This window comes from Melopsittacus undulatus, chromosome 7, assembly GCF_012275295.1.
Source record: "Melopsittacus undulatus isolate bMelUnd1 chromosome 7, bMelUnd1.mat.Z, whole genome shotgun sequence".
Lineage (NCBI taxonomy): Eukaryota > Metazoa > Chordata > Aves > Psittaciformes > Psittaculidae > Melopsittacus > Melopsittacus undulatus.
The window spans coordinates 7,819,714-7,836,090 of record NC_047533.1 but is presented as its reverse complement, the minus strand read 5'-3'; the positions used below and the strand labels follow the sequence as shown (position 1 = coordinate 7,836,090).

The following is a 16,377-nucleotide window of genomic DNA, read 5'->3' as shown; positions in this document are numbered from 1 at the left end:
TATTGTGGAAGAATTGAGTTGTTGGCAGGGCAGAAGAAAAGGAGGTGGTTTTGGCAATGTGGGCAAGGGGAGGGTGTTTGCGACTGGGTTTGTTTTACCATCTCCCAAGAGATTTTCTTTATAGCTCTGGTGGTACATGTTTTTACAGCTTACTACTTTTAGTATCTGTCACTTGAAAAGAATAGATGGTCTAGATACAGGGGAAAAAAACTTGTGCAAGCAGCAACACGTAACAGGCAAAAAGAAAACTTTCCCATGAAATACCTTAGTGATACAGATGTTGCAGGGTGCTTAATGAACCACAGGTTAGGGAAAGACTCAAAACCTCTGGCTAAGTGCTGGATCCAGAGGCTGTAGATGAGAGCTCTCATGCTTCCTTGGGTCTGCTGCCAGACAATCCATCGGTCTAATGACCAAGCCAACACACTGTACCTCCAGCAGCTGCAGCTGGCAAGGGTCTCTTCTCAGATTCCAAACCATGTTTGCCTATAGCCCTGATGCTGTAATTGCTGCTGCATGGCAGAGTATTGCCTGGTGGGGTTCTCAGTGATGCAAGGGCTTTGAATTCTGCAAAGGCAGAGGTGAATACCCCTCAATTGCCAGCACACAATGAGCTACTGATGTTGCTTCTTTTGTCCTTCTATTTAGGGTCAGTGTTTATTAAAGTGGATGGTGACTTTACCTCCCAGGCCAAAGTGAGTAGTGACTGCAGTGTTCCCAAAGGCTCTGGACTATAGCATCCTATTGGGAGTGAAAAGTCAACTTTTAACCAACACCCCCACCCCCCCCCGAAGAGCTGACTTTTATTTACACCAGTGGCACAATTAGGATGAGCTCAGGGTGGTCCTGGAGAGGACATCAACCTCCCTGTAACTGCTGGTGGTGACAGCCACAGGCTGGTGCTGGGCATTGCCCACATGCTTGTACAGTCACTAATGTGCTGTGTGACTGTTTTCCAGTGGGCACTGGCATGGAGCAGGGCCACAGACCAAGTTACTGGTTAAACACAAGGTTTTCATATGCTAATCCCTGAGTTTGAATACCTGTGCCCTGTGTGTGTGGTCTTAAAAACTCATCAATCTACAGAAAAAAAATAAAAAGAAAAATTATAATATTTGCCCATTTGTTGCCATGGTGATAAAGCAGCGTGGGACAAAAGAAAGATTCCGGTTGCCCCGGGCCTGTGAACAAGCAGAATTGGAGAGAGTTGGTGAGAATGTGCTGTTAATTGTAACCAGAAATGCAGTAGTCAGCCACTATCCCTGCAAAGTGTTCTTCAAACCCCCTTTCATGTCTCCCCATAGCAAAATGACATCCTCTGTTAGCTGGGTGACAAAGAGAACTGACAGCTGGGCTTCCATTGTACCAGGTGAGACTTGAACCATGAGTGAAGAAAGCTGCAAATCCAGCCTTGCTCCTAAGCTTCATCGATAACCTGGCGTGAGCAGATCTTGAATGAAATGTTATCTCGGCGCTGCCAGGACTTGCAGGGAAGCTGGAGGGGGAAGGCAGAGCTGTTGACTCCCAGAGATAACAGGTGGAATGCAACTGTCACTGCTTTTGTCTGTTGTAACTTCCAGTTAAAGCTCTCAAATGCAGCCAGACCATTTGCTGTCCCAGCCTGCAGACCTTGCTAAACAGAAGCACCTTCCTGCTGGCCTGGACAGATGCATGCAGAAGGAATCCGAGGCATTTTGCAACTGAGAGCATTGCAAAAAATGCATAAACCCCCTATAAAACCCCTTTTTTTTGTGGTGATGGAGGCACATTGCTGCTTCCTGGGTATGGATTATGGGCTCAGAAAATAATTGTGATTGGTTCTCATTCTGTCCATGCACTACATTTGGCATGAAAAGTGTCTGTAAATCCCTCTTCAATTATGTGGAAGTGACGGGTTTAATTTAAACTGTGGCTGCTCCTAGCTCACTTAAAAATAAAAGAACATAAAAATAGAACCACCCAAATCAGTCGTAGTATCTTGGCCATGTTTAAGTTACGTACACACTTTTAGATTTGCTGCTATACAGATGGCAACCTGAAGCCTGTTATCAGAGCTACCTAGTTTGGGAAGTTTAAGAAGGTCCACGTATACCTGGCTCTTCTGAAGAGTTATTTTCCCTGTCTCAACCTGTATTCTATTTGCAAGAAGGCAGATGATGATGCAACCTTCAGATTAAGTGTATAATCATTTAAAAGTTGGTACACTTGGCTCACGGCCATAGGGATGCCCAGGCCCAGTATTTTTAGAGGCAGTATTACATAGCTCTAGCTATATAAAAAGGATTTTTCAAGAAATGAAGGGGCAGTGGCTAAAAAATATGCCCAAATTAAATGTGGTCTTATTGATGTGCTTTTAAATACAAAACTAGTCAATATAAGGATCACAGGATCTGGCCTGTAGTCATCAGAGATGGAAAAATACTTGGATAAAGCTCTGCAAGGGTAGATTATAGTCCCTCCTAACAGAAGACTGGCTCTCATCTGTCATTGTTCATTCTTCCATTAACTTGATCTTTGATCTCAGTTCCTGTTAGAAATAACTGTAAACAGTAATGAAGTTCTAGGCCATTAACCAGATGTACAACACAGCAAGGTCCCTGCCACTAACAGACCATCTGAAAAAGACACATGCAAGAGTAATGCTTAAGAATAATATTTTTTCAGGAAAGAAGACACAGCATTTTCATTTCCTGCGGGATCTGTCATGTCATGTCTGAAGCAAATCAGGCTGCTGGAAATGTGGCTCACAACAGCCCTTTCAGAATCATCAGACTCCAGCATCCAGAGACAAGCTAATGCTTAACTTGAACAAACACAGGGGTTCAGTTCACCTATAATAATAATTTGGTACCTATTCCACCAGTTCTTGACAGAAAGATACCCAAATAACAGATATTACAGAAATTGACCTCAGGGTGTTGTCATGATTTTAGTCTCTTCCTCTATGCAGAGTTTGAACTCTTAAAGCTTCCAGCCCCACAGGAGGCTATGGAGATGCTTAAACAGCTGCAGTACCTCTCCTGTGAAGACAGGCTGAGAGAGCTGAGCTGGTTCTTCCTGGAGAAGGCTCCAAGAAGATCTTAGAGCAGCTCCCAGTGCCTAAAGAGGCTCCAAGAAATATGGAGAGGGATCTTTTAGAAGGGCATGTAGTGACAGGACAAGGCGGTATGGCTTTAAACTGAAAGAAGGTAGATTAAGATTAGATTTTAGGAAGAAATTATTCACTCTGATGGTGGTGAGACACTGCCACAAGTTGCCCAGAGCAGTTGTGGCTGCCACGTCCCTGGCAGTGTTCAAGACCAGGCTGAACAGAGCTCAGAGCAGCCTGGTCTAGTGGAAGTTCTCTCTGCCCATGGCAGGGGATTGGAGCTGGATGAGCTTTAAGGTCCCTTCCAACACAAACCATTCTATGATTATATGATTCTGTGATAATGCTGGGTAACTCCCAGACCACTGCTAGTGCTGTGAAAGGACTGCAGTCAGACAGGGCTGTCCTGGAAATCCTTCCCAGAAAAGCTCATGTTGATGGTGTTCACATAAAACTATGAAGTCAATCTTTTAATTCATAGTCTTCTGCTGATCTAACTGATAAATAAGTCCATAGAGGTTGTATTCTTCACTGAGGAAGGAACATGAGAAAAAAAGCCAACAGTTTTCCTTTAAGCTTTTTTATAGCCCAGTAATTTTGTACAGCATGACATGCAATATATAAAGGAAAGATGTGTGGAACAATCAGGTAAGGGATTTCAATGTATGTATTATGTATGCATTATTTATAGGCTTTCGCTAAAACATTATTTAGTCCCATTCACTATCCTGAGTTTTTAAAAGTTGAATGTAAAGCCTGTGACTGGAAAAATGATGCAGAAAAGGAGATCTGCTTTGAATGTACTCCTAAGTACTGCTGAAGAGCGTTTATGAATAACAGACCAAAGCACTTCCTATTGTTTTACATTTTGTCCTGGTTTAGAGACTGATGAGTGATGTCATAACAGGGGGAAACTTGTCATGGACACACATTAAAACCTGAACACAAGGAAAGGACCTTTGATAACAGATATTTGGATACATAGATGGGTAATTCAATAAGGGGAGAAAATGCCAAATTAAAGACATTTTGAGAGTTACTTATATGCATGTCTCAGAAATTCTACCTCTGTTGAGAGGCACATGCTGAACTGCAATCAAATTACAATGTCCAGCTCTGTAATTTCAATCATTCATCCCATTTATAGGGGTCTTTTTGTCTTGAATTAGACAAAATGTGAGCCCAACAGGAAATTAAGCAACCAAGCAAAATCAGGAAATTCACTCAAGTGGTTTAGCCAGTGGAATGCCACTGCTATCTTCAAATTGAAACTCCAAAGAGAAGACACTGAACTGCAGTCAGATTTACTTCAAAGTGGCTAATGTGCTTTTAATTTGCACAAGGTTGGTAACCAGGAGAAAAACAGGCAGAGCCTTACTAGCTGTTGTAAAGTTTGTTTTTAATTTCTTTCACATAAGGCCTTGGCATACAGGGCACATAAATATAATGACCTTAAAAATACACCACTTGTAAAGAAATTAGAACAGCTATTTTAATGACAATGTTTAAGATGCTTATTGTAAACTAAGTACCCACTGGCTTTAGAACATTAAAGAACTGAAACAGGAAACATACACTCAGATATTGTGCTGCTTCTTCACAAAAACATATTTGATGCTAGCTCTCTGGGGGAGAGGGAAATTCTTTTAGCTGTTTACAATGGCCTCTCTTCACTTGGGATCTACGGATCAGTATGCGGAACTTTTTAACTGATCTTTTGGAGGGGCAAGCTACAGTTTTTGGTTCATGGAAAACACTCCACCCCCTTGCCCCAAACCCTCAAAGCAATTTCTTGCTTGCAGATTACCATTATTATGTATCTATCCAAAGTACCCATGAGCTCTGGTGGTGGTCCAGGTCCCTGTTATGCTGGGCAGTGCACCAACACAGAATCAGTATGCAGTCCTTGCCTGAAGAATTGCCAAAGACTGAGGCAAGAGGAGAGAAGCAGGCAGCCACGCAAGTTAAGGATAAAGAGTATGTGCATAGAGATCAACCCTGTTAGAAGCATCTTCAGCACACCACTAGCAGGCTTTGACAAGGTTCTGTACATCTGTTGTGGTTTAAAATGACTGCTACTGCTCAAACCAGGACAACATCTGAGAGCAAAGTCCCAGCTTGTGAGGGGATACGAGAAGAGATATGAAAACAACCTTGCAGATACCCAGAGGGCATTTCTCCAAAGCCTAAATACTGGCACAGGAGAAAGATGAGAAGTGTCTGTTGGCAGTTTAATAAGACAGAGGTTGCATGGATGACCTTTGTTATGGACCGTTGTGCCCTCATTGTGTTAGATATATTGTAGTTTGTGACTGTAAATATGCATTGCCACTTACTTCACAATGCACTGCACTTGCCATTAAAACTAAACCATGAGATGTTTACTAGGTTAAGAAGAAACCATGGAGCTTGTGTGGGTGCTAGGTTTGGAACTGGAGGGTCTCACCAGTTCTTCCTGAACCCAGTACTTGTATCACAGTCTTCCTGTTCAGTTCCTTCTTCTTGGGACTAAACCTTTGTGCACAGCCTTTGACATACTTGTTAACAATCCCAGTTCAGTATTAAAGTAATGTTTATAATCCAATCTCTTGTCTTTAGCCAACAGTATCAGAGATGAAAGAGAAATCAATGCTCCCCTACTTTCCTTTGCCCAACACATAGTCACCAGTGCATGCCATCTGTGCCTATCCATGCCATATCTGTATATGACACAACACACTGAAAACCAGTTGGACAACTTCAACTAAATTTGGTAATGGCCTTCTGGAAGTTGCACATAATTTATGGAAGTAGCCAGCTGAATAGAAGACACCCGACAAGTGTTCCCACTGAAGACAAAACCACTTCATCAGCTCTTGCTGTCTTAGAGAACACAGCTCTTAAAGAACAGAGAACACATTAAAAACCCAAACTTGTGAGGCTTTCACCCACCCCAACTGCAGGAAAAGATTCAGTCAGGACTTGCATCTTTGTCAGTCAGCCCTGAAACACATCCACAAGACACCAGCTTTCACTAAAACAGAATCTTTAAATTTATTAGCTTCAATATTATCTCCTCCTTTCTTCAGAGATATCCTAGATGTTTCATAGCTCAAAACACAGAACAGTCTAAATGGGTGCTTTGAAGTGATGAGGAAACCTTCTTTCTACAGGACTGATGAATGTCTCCTGCTCCTTTTCACAGGGTTGATTTGGGGTCAAGAAGACATTTCCCTACCAGTCAGGGGAGCAGGGACATGAAAGTTCATTTGCCTTTTTTTATCCCCTTCCTCTACAGTCAGTGGCCTAGCTGACCTCTTGAATCACTCAGGCCACCATAAAAGCCTCAGGCATTAGTGATTACTCTTGTTTTCTGCTTGTGAAACACAGGTTAGTCTTCTGAGAATTACAACCCTTTAGTTTAATTGAACCCTTTGGGTTTAACATATGAGTGTCTTTGGTAAATGCAAAGGCCTGAGGTAAGCAGGGGTCACACGAGGTGATCTTATGGTGCAGTTCACAGTGTCTGGGAGGCTCAAGAGGCAGAAGCTGCCTTTGCTTTAGTGAAAGGCAGAAGCTGAACAAGCTATGAAGGGCTTTGGATGGAAAGACGGGGAGTGTGTGGTTAATACAACAAAAATAAAGCCCATGGAGAATTAGAAGGAGCAAGACTGTGGCTAAAGGACATGGCTAGGCAACCACTGCAACAGCAGTTTGAATGGATATGAATGAGATTGCATTAGCTGAGGAGGAAAGTGTGAGAAAATTAGAAGATCTATTTGAGTCACAATGGGTTCCGTCAGTTACATACCTGGGATGGGATTTCTGAGAGACAGGCTGCAATTTTCGCTTGAGCAGAGGAGGCAGGTCTGGGAGCACGAGTAGAAACATGGCATTTGAAGTGCCTTCTACAGGTGAAATTATCTAGAAATATAACATGCAAAAGTAAAGCCTTCAATACTTGAATGTACCCGATCATTAGCATGCATAAGCCTACGTGAATTAGGAAGAATTCATGTTTAAAGTCTTGCACATATATCACTGTGCTCGGCTGAAATGCAAATGGAAATTCATCCTTAAATCCCTGGTTTGATTTTATGATTAAAATAGTTCCTTATTTATCTAACCACAGTCAATTCAAGAATGAGATTAAGTGAAATACAGAAATTACTGGTTTGCAACCACTTTGTTTTCCAGTAAAGTTTCATATTTGAAAGATCTTTGTTTTCTGGAAACTGGTAAAAGATATTAAGGCCAGACACAAGGCTGCACATCTTCCACCACTTCTGAGCAGATGTTGAGACAGAATAAAGGAAAACAGTATGGATGCAAGTATAAACAATTCTTACACTAGGAAGGTACTTATCCAGTGTGTTTCCACAGGAAAATGAGTTTGCTTCTTGCTCCCTCAGATTTTTGGATAGCTAATAAAAGTACCAGAGCAGTGCTAACTACTATCTCCTTAAAATAAACAAAGCAAAAAGCCCCAAATGAAACAAAACCGACCAAAACCAAAACTGAAAAATCCCCCTAAAAAACAACTCCTAAAAAATGAGAAGCAGATGAAATGGCTCACGCAGAAATTCTGTATTGAGAATGGTGAAAAGGAACAAGCGTGCTGCAGTGTGCAGAGCATGGTTTAAGTAACAGTGCTTATTAATCAAATTTATTTGTTAGTGGTCTGTCTTCCCTTGTCTTGCATTGGAAATCACTGGGGGAGTTTACAAGAGGTCCTTAAGCCCTGTCCTGACAGAAAAAATGCAAGCATGAGAACCCAGGCAGTCCTGGCTGCAGCAAGAGGCAGGTAACTGAGGTGTCTTCACTGCCCCTGGCTTTTTTCAAGGAGAGACAAGTTGGGGAAAAGTTGTGGGCTGAGAAAAGGCTCACTCAGGAGGTGAATAAGCCATTTTGTCAAGCAGGGAACATCTAGGAAGGAAGTGCTGTATACTGCAAAAAGAACAAGGCACTTGGAAATGTATGTAGGAAGGACTAGAAACTTGAGTAGGGAGAAGATGCTTTGGCTGAACTCTTAGCAATTTAAGAGTTCTCATGAGTGGGGCTGTTCCTAGGGGACTGCAGTGAAAAACAGAACAATGCTGTATTGGCTCAGCACTTGGAGCTTGATTTGCCTTTTTTGAAATCCTGTGGCTAATTCATACCCTGAAAAATGAAGTATATCCTGGCCAGATGGCTCAATTTAAGAAGAAGCAGGCAACTGTGTAGCTGGAATAGTAGGCAATGGAGGTGAAAGGCTGGGTGTAGGAAAAGTCAGCTGTGTTCAGGGGGCACGGGATGGAGTCACCCTTCCATGAAATCCAATAAAACCTGATCTGGTCATGATTAACTCAACATTTTCAAAATCCTTTTAAGAGCTCACAAAGAACATAATGTCTAGTCAACTTGTAGTGGTATACGAGAGACCCCTGACTCTAATATCGCAGGATGTCAGCCCTCTCCTTGTTTCAGGTTTTGATGCTGAACACTGCTTTGCTTCTCCGTTCCAGCTTATTTATTTAGCATTCTTACTGCTTTATCTCATTTATAACAAGCCCTTGAACATTAAGGAAAAGTACATTATACAGAAAACTCATCTGTTTGAGCAGTCTGAAGTTTACATTAAAAGGTTTACATTAAAACCATCAACTGATACATATAATTAGTGGCAGAATTTCCTCTTGTGCCCAGACCCTGTATGCTCAGCTGTGAAACTGCTGAACACAGAGAATGGAGAAGTGTGAAAAGCATCTTTCATCAGGCTCAGCCATGCTCAACCATCCTCCCAAAACATGCAGGGTATCACAGGACCCCTCAATACCTAAGTAGTATCTCCTGTATCTGCTCTATGTCAGCCTCCAAAGTCAGTCCAGTTTCTTTCTTCACTCCCTTGTGAGGGGACTCTGGGCAGGGAGATGGAATCCACATTGCCCCCTTGCTCCCAAGGGTGAATACAAAGTGACCCTGAGGGAAACATGAAGAATTTGATTGGATCTGGAATGTTTCTGACAGACCCTGATAAATATGTCTTTTAAAACAGAGACCCCTTTAGCATTACACATATTTTTTGGGGGAATCAGATGAATGATTAACAGTGATTGCTACAAGAGAAATAGCATGATTTGGGGTAAATCTCCCTGAGACTTGCTATCCAACTTACTTGTCTTGCTTCTATAACACACTGCAAGAGGATCACTTTATGTAGTAAACACACCAACTTTTGGCTTACTAATGCTGTGCTCAGTAAAAAGTGACCAGTGCACACAGCAAAGTACCATTCAACCAGTTTGAAATCGTGTTGGAAATGCTCATCTGAACCTTACAAGCACCTGTGTCTGAACTATTTCTGCACTTCATTCTTTAACTGTGTCCAATAGCTGCTGGTCTCCTTGTCTGTAAACAGTATGAAAATAATAACAAAAAAAAGAACTGAGTTGCATAGTCTCCTCTGTTTCCCTTCTTGATCTGAGGTGGTGATTTGCCTACAGTGGCAGCTTTGTAGCATCACACACGTGGCATTAAGGTCTACCTGTTGTTTTTGTGCAAGAGGCAAATCCAGCATGTCACTAAACCTATCCACCATGTTCTGAGTAAGGAGGGGGAAACATCCCCTTTCTTGAATAATCAGATCTAGGTGTTTGGATAGGGTGTAAGAGGAACTTGTGGAATTCCTTTACAGAAAATAGGGGTCAAGTTGGACCAAACTGAATATACAATCTGTGTATGTAGTGGAAACTTCTATCTGCTCACTCCAATAGTGAGTAAAATAATCCCCAGAAGGGTATCTCAGAGCAATCATGCCAGGCATCAGTTCCCTGAGGTGAAAACCTTCTCTGGAGGTTCATTCTGATGGTACCTGTTTCAGCCCGTACTTCATTGCACAGACAGCTTTGTGTCTCTCTTTATTATTTTCTCTCTATCTTTAATTTAGAAACCTGCCTACATTTATGTCTCACTGTTCCGTTGGAAACAGATGGCCCTTCCTGGAGACACACAGTTGAGTGAACAGACACCAACCACTTCAACATGTGGTAGCATGTTTGTAATTAGATATTTAAAGTGCTAGACAATTACTATCGAACCTTGTCATGAGGGAAATTTAGGTCTGTGTTTACCGAAGTCTGAATTATAAACTGGATCCCTGCCAGAGCTTTACTCTTGGGTATAAAAGAAGACTACGGTTGAATACAGAATGACATTGATTAAAGCCACCACCTGTCTCTTATATGATCACTCACTCCTGTCTCCCACCCCAGTTCCCTACCTTTTGTTGACCGTTGTATGGGATTTGCCCATGTGATAAGTTTTGGGATGCAACCAGCTGATCATGGGAGGTACCACCTCTGCAACATCACTAGTTTAGGGAGCAGCTTCCCACCCAGTTTTGGACTACAGACTTGTAGTCTGTATCTCCATGCCAGAAGAAGACAGTATCAGCCATTGTCACAATCAGAAAAAAAAAGCTAATAAATCATAGAATTATAGAATGGTTTGGGTTGAAGAGGACCTTAAGATCACCCACTTCCAACTCCACTACCATAGGCAGGGATGCCTCACCCTAGACCATGTTGCCCAAGGCTCTGTCCAACCTGGCCTTTAACACTGCCAGGGATGGAGCATTTACCATTTCTTAGGACAACCACTTAAAGCTGGAGAAAAGAATGGAAAGCAATAAAAGAAATCAGAGAAGAAATTACAGGGGAACATATAGAAAAGAAAGAAGATTTAAGAGTTATCTAATTTATAAGGTAATTTAATTACTGCATGGTTTTTGCCCTGGTTGGAAATATCCAGCCTGAGGAAGTTGAGAGCAGAGCACTAACTGCTCCTTCCACATGCCTCCCTCATCACTGCAGCCATGGCTGTGAGTAAACACCTGCAATCACAGAGTGCAGTTTCAGAAACACAAAGTTCCCTCTGGTTTTACCTTTACTTGCAGCAGAAATAGTGCAGGAGGCTGGGGGAAGTACTGTGGCTTAACTGAGAGAAACATTAATGTTTCAAAACTATGAAAATGGTTCAGCTTGTAGGTGAGGGAAAACCAGTTTTACATCAAAACTCCCATGCCTGAGCTGCTAAACTCCAGAGGGATACTTACACATAATGGTTGTGAAAGATGAAATTATATCGTGACTTCACTTTTGAAAAAAACTAAATTGTTAGCTCTAAGTTTGGAGAGGGATTTAGCAATGAAATGCTTCAGGGATAACTTGTTTTCAGTGGGGAATTCTGTGTACAAAACTGATTAAAGAATGGAGCCAAATCCCTGCCAAAGATACGGACAGGATCATGAAAGCAGATGAACTACAATTTCCCATGCACTAGAATTCGCAGTAAAGGCCAGGAGCAAAATGAGCACAACCAGAAAGTATTCCAAGAGCCAGGGCTGAGCTATGGGAGAAAGCCGTGTGCGTTCCTCCGTGTACCTATAATCGCTTGCAAGATCTTTCTAAAGAGAAGTAGGTGTTGATCTCACAGAGAACTAGCACACTAATTTAAATATTCATTGTATAATTTGGGAAAAGTATCTTGGAAAGCGATTTGAAAAAGATTTCAGACAAGATTTATTGAAATATAACAAACACCCAAACCTTTCAAGCAACTGGGTGCTGTAGGGATGGACAGAGTGTAGAAGATAGGAGAAGAGTGATAAAAAGCAAGCAGTAAAACCTTATAATGCCATTTGAAGTACTGGGTTTAACTTACTGGTTTCTTGCAGTTAAAATTCAATAGCTCAGATAGTAAGCAAGCCCAAGTAAAGATTTCCCTGGAACACAGTTTCGGATTGGGCTCTGCATCGCAACGATAACTGGGGTATCTGTTGCAGCATCGCCTTGTAATTCAGTAAAATCTTGCAGGATAAGTCAAATTCAGCTGAAAAACGTCTGGGTCAGAGGAAAGGTGAGGGAGTGAAATACAACTCCATTTGCAAACACTGAGGAACAGGTTGCAGAAAGCTGAAATAACAGATGCTCGCTGAAGGGATGAGAAGAGCTCGCTAATAGTTGCCATTAATAAAAAATACCTGTACCTCAGTAATGTCAGGCCCGTAGGCAACAGTAAATCAGGGTTTGGTTTCTCATGATGTTAAGGATTATGCACCGGTACAAAGCAGCCTCTGCCCTGACAAGTGTACAATGTAATTGTTGTCCAAACACATCCCACTTCCTCACTGGGGCTGACTCATAACTGCTTCTGAAAAACTCCCATAGGAACAGTCGTTGCACTGAAAGACGCAGATGTCGGGTTGTCTTTGTTGCCTCCATTTTAAGAGACAAGAGAAACCGCACCAGTTCGGTTCCATGCGGGACCCCTGGAGGAAGAGAAAACGGAGGTATTTGCAGTGAGCCGCTCTGGAAGCTGCCAGCTGAGGGAAGCGCGGAGCAGGCAAGCAGAGGGCAGTGTAACCACACCGTTACACAGAGCCGCTATCAGCGGAGGAACCTGGGAAGAACCAGCTATGGGGAAAGCAACGTGAGTTGGCTAGGACAAGCCATGGACAGTGCTTCAGGGGGAAGCCCGAGGTGCCATCCCTGGTTGCTCTGGGACTGACACAACGCCGTACTCCAGCCTCTGTAGCGGCTCTGCCGGTGTTGCCAATCTGGGGGCAACCTACAGCACCAAGCCAGGGCCTGATGGGTCTCTTACAGCCTGACAAAGCCCAAACCAACATGCTCGGGGTAGCGCCAGCCTAGGAGCACCCCAAGACGAGAGCCCCACCACCCTGAGGTGAACGAAGCGAGGAGGACAAAACTAACCACCTCCCCCCAACAAGTGACCCCCATAGACCCCCAGTGCGCATGCGCAAATGAGGAGAGAGCAGTTGTGCGCACACGCATGCGTCGTGTACACAGCCAGACCCCTCTCACTGCACCACCCGCACACCCGCGTCCCTCTTGCGGCTCCATCCGGGAACGCGATGACGTAATCGCCCCACTGGGCGAGAAGCGCATTGGCTCCGGCTGGCCAATGAGAGCAGGACAGCCTCTCTGCCGCAATGCCTCCTGGGAGCTGTAGTCCCGTGCGCCCTCCCTCCGCTCCACCCGGCGTCACAGCTGTGCGTTCCTACCGGTAACGGACCCGCCCCCCGCCCCTTGTGGGCGGGGCCTATTTGCACCGCTGCCCTATGGTAGAGCGGGTTAAAGTTCGGCGGGCGGGCTGCCCAGCCAATCAGAGCAGGCAGTATGCGGGAGGGGGCGGAGCCATCTGTGTTTTGTTCAATTGCCGTGGAGCACCGCAGTCCATACGCGCAGGGGAGGCGGCACGGGCGGGTGCAGGTACCGGCTCCGGCTCTGCGGGAGGGACAGGGGAGGCCGCGGGGGTAGCGCCCGCCGGTGCAGGGCGAGCGCAGCGGCAGGTAACCGCTGCTGATGTGACTGGTGGCCCCGAGGCAGTGCCGGGCCGAGCGCGGCCGGTCAGGCCCGGACCCCTTCCCCGAGCCCGTGCTGCTGCGGGAAACAGACAGCTCTCTGCGGGTGGCGGAGGGACTGCTACCGGGGCGCTGCTGCTCCGGGGGGGGTCCTGCGTGGTGGGGGTGAGGCGCCAGTGGAGCCCTTCCCCGCGGCGGCATCCTGGTGCTGCCGCAAAGCTGCAGGCTGCTCATCTCCGTAATTGCATAGGTAGATACATAGGCATCGGCGTTACATTTATAATGGCTATGGTCGGTGCTGAGGCCGGGGGCCGCGCTCGTCCATCGCAGCAGGGGGTAAAGGCTGGCTGCATTTTGCCCTGCTGTTAGCAGAACGATTCGTGGGGAAGCGAAACGGCGGCTGCCTGCAGCCCTGGCAGGAGAAAGGGACACTCAAGCCCTCCGAAAAACAACTTATTGGTATTAATGACTGGTCTCCGGGTGTGAATGAAGGTGGCGGGGAGGCCGTGCCGCTCTCCCAACGGGTGGCGGGGCTGCTCTGGGTGAGGGCCCCGGCCTGCCTCAGCGGGAGGGAAGGAGAAGGGAACGAGCCCGGGCCCAGCCGGGCTCGGGCATTCCTTTGTGCCGTTGCCTTGCAAGACACATGCCTGCAGGCACGTACCCCGGGGGTTTTGAGGCGATTCTCCCCCCGCTGTTGCTCAAGGATAGAGTTACCTCAGAGTAGGTGCATGCTTCTCCACAATAGCTGCCTTCCACAATGATTCCTGCGTGAAAACGGCGATTATTCTGTTCCTTCCCCTCCCTCGGCAATAAGAAAGTTAATTTCTAATTTATGGCTTGTAAGTGTAACGACCGATTGGGCTCAAAAGTCCGAAATCGGCAAGTGAATAGGCTCTTTGTGTTATTCTGGCTTTTCTAGGGGCAGTAACATGGCTTTGTTCTGATTATTTGGCTTATTAAATGTCTCCTTGTCTGTGTGAAGGCTGAAGAGAAACGTGTACTTGAAATTCGGATGCTATTTAAAGAGTTGGTTTAGGTCTTGTGAGACAGAGGCCGCCCGCCGCAGATGATCCTCTGCTTTAGCATTGCATCCGTTATCTGAACTCTGCTGGCAGGGATCTGAAAGTTGAGGCGTTTTCTCTTTAGGTAAATGATCTATCGGGTCAGAACCCTTCAGAAAGCAGCAGTTACAGAAATAGTGCTTTGTAACTTTCACGTTGAGGGTGGCTCAGTGATTAAGACCAGATAAGACACTGGCTTTTAACGTGCATGCCGAGTTCTAGGCCTCGGGATGAGTTGAGCCAGCTGGTCAAATCTATTTTCTGGTTCACTGTGCTTACATTAAAATTAGCTCCTGAGAACAGTTATTACGGCCTTTACTGTTACATTGCCTCCCATTCATATGCCTGGCTGCTAAGAAATATTTTTGTCAAAGCCATTTTTTGCGAGAATGAGTAAGTTTGTGTGTTCTCGTGGCAAGCTGAAATGTTTCTGGATGTATTTTAATTGTGAATTGTGTTTTCTTCAAGTCAGGCTTATGAAATCTGGAGTCCAAGGTTTGCTGAGCTGCAGGAAGTTTCCTAACAAAGAGTGACTTGATGTGGTCTTATTGGAGATGCAGGGTACATGATTAAGCCCAAAGAGCTTGTATCTTTACAATTATCATGCTTCTGGAAGAATTGCACTTACAGTCAAGTGATTACTGTGTACAGGGAGCTAAAACGTACATTTGAAGTAGTTCTGCATAAGCTGGTGGAGGTCCTAACCAGAAAATGGGCTTACTATTTGTTCACTTTGAATTTATGGAAAATACTATTCACATTAATCTATCCGTTATTTTTAATCTTCCCGAGGTGGTTTTTTGGCAGTAATAAGATGCTGCTCGTTATCATATGGAAGTACATGCTGCTTATTCCACACAGACTTAAAATACTTATCTGCAGGATCATCCCACTAATGATATCCTTTCAGGATGTTCCTTGCTGTGGAAATCTGGCTGTCCTCTAGTGGCCTTTACCTGCCAGTGTGTAACCCACAGTTATTATCTCCTTAACTGGAGAATTAAAGTTGATTAAATAATTGTAAAGGTGTATATTTTAAGTTTGCTGTAGTTAAACTGCCCGACTTCCTCTTGAAAAGCTGTTTTTTTTTTCTGCAGGGTACTGTGATATGGAAGAGTGAGGAGGCTGAAAGGAGAAATATTACTTGTATTTGCAACCATCGTGTTAAGCTTTGGAAGTTTAGTATAGGCATAAAACTATATTTATGAGAATATGGTGTGCAGATAAACTGAAAGCTTAACCTCACAAAGATGACTGCAACTTATTGCAGGGATTGCTTTATTTAAAACAAGCATGAAGGATTTATTCTTTCCTATAGGAATTCCTCGAGGGTCTGGTAGCCATTACTGTAGCTCCCTTTTTCAGTTCCTTCTCCTTTTCCCTTCCCAGTTCTTTCTCCCCCTTCCCCTGTTGCCTCCCCCAATCTACATTCCTTTGTGTGAGCAGTGATGATGGCAGTTCTAGTCACCTCCTGTGGTTTGATAGATTATTCCTTTTAGAAACATGCTGTACTTAAAACTTTCCAAACACAATTCTTTCTTCCCTTGCTCCTACACTTTTTTGATGCTGGTTTTGAGTTTTCTTCTAAGAATTTATCCTTTCTGGTTCTGCTTTGAATTTTCTTAAATGCTAGTGAAAAGTCTTGTTAAACCTTTAGTGGAAAATTTCAGTATTTATACTTTACATTTCTTTTTTTGTGTGTTTTGATGGTCATAATATAAACAGAAATGTTGCCTTTTGGCAACAGTGAATTTCCCTTTCCCCTGCAAGCTCATGGGTATTGTTCTTTCTTTTTAGATAAGTTTTCTTGCTTTAGACTTAAATTTTTACTTTTATAAAATAAACTTCTTGGGCTATTTTTAGATGACTACATTCTGATATTCAGA

The 16,377-nt window shown here is 44.0% G+C and overlaps 1 protein-coding gene across 2 annotated transcripts in view; it reads left to right on the top strand.

Moving 5' to 3' along the window:
• The first annotated feature begins 13,258 nt into the window (after window positions 1–13,258).
• FAM53A (family with sequence similarity 53 member A) overlaps window positions 13,259–16,377 on the top strand; it is a 70,721-nt gene continuing 67,602 nt past the window's right edge. Inside the window, exon 1 of one of the 2 annotated variants that reach the window (XM_005148541.3) lies at window positions 13,259–13,338. The gene's annotated coding sequence lies outside the window, so the exon portion shown is untranslated. Of the gene's footprint in view, window positions 13,339–13,581; window positions 13,681–16,377 lie in introns of those variants that run through there. The other variant, XM_031048451.2, reaches the window with a different exon arrangement.